General features: G+C 43.8%; 1 protein-coding gene across 1 annotated transcript in view; it reads right to left on the bottom strand.

The window, feature by feature from the left end:
- LOC106879056 (sodium- and chloride-dependent neutral and basic amino acid transporter B(0+)) overlaps positions 1-735 on the bottom strand; it is a 105,421-nt gene that overhangs the window by 49,418 nt on the left and 55,268 nt on the right. The window lies entirely within an intron of this gene.

Consider the following 735-nt stretch of genomic DNA (forward strand, 5'->3'; position numbering starts at 1 on the left):
CAATACACCACCACGAACACACTAGCACTGACCAACTCCCTTCTCCCTTCCCCAATGCTGATTTGTTTCATCGATGCGAAAGGAATTGTCCACACGGAATTTGTTCCTCCTGGTCATAATGTTAACCAGACATTTTACTTGACAGTTCTGAAGCGGTGAGATGAAAACGCCCCAACCTATGACAAATTGGCGAGTGGTGGTTTCATCACGACAATGTGCCTGCGCACACCGCCTTGGGTATGTGACAGTTTCTGACTAAGAATGGCATGACCCCGCTTACCTACCCTTCCTGTTCACCTGATCTTGCTCCCTGCAACTTTTTTGGTTCCCCCCCCCCCAATAAAAAAGTCCTTAAAGGGAAACGTTTTGCTGATGTGGAAGAGGCGAAGAAAAAAGACGACGGAGGCGTTAACAGACATCACTTCGCAAGAATTCCAGCACTGCTTCGAATAGTGGAAAACGCGTCTGGACCGATGCGTTGCTTCAAATGGAGAATGCTTTGAATGTGGTAAAAGTGTAAACATGTAAAACTAAGTGAATAAAATTATATTGCAAAATTCCGGTTTCTTTTGGGTACCTCCTCGTATATATGCAGATCTCTATATCTATCTAAATATTTTCGCACTTTCACTCAGCAGAAAATGAGGACAATGGCGGCTGAGGTGTTTGCTTTTGTGTTACGGACTGATGTCTCCTACAAGAAAGGAAATCTTACAATTTCAGTTGCTTCATCAT

The sequence above is a fragment of the Octopus bimaculoides genome, chromosome 12 (assembly GCF_001194135.2).
Source record: "Octopus bimaculoides isolate UCB-OBI-ISO-001 chromosome 12, ASM119413v2, whole genome shotgun sequence".
Classification (NCBI taxonomy): domain Eukaryota; kingdom Metazoa; phylum Mollusca; class Cephalopoda; order Octopoda; family Octopodidae; genus Octopus; species Octopus bimaculoides.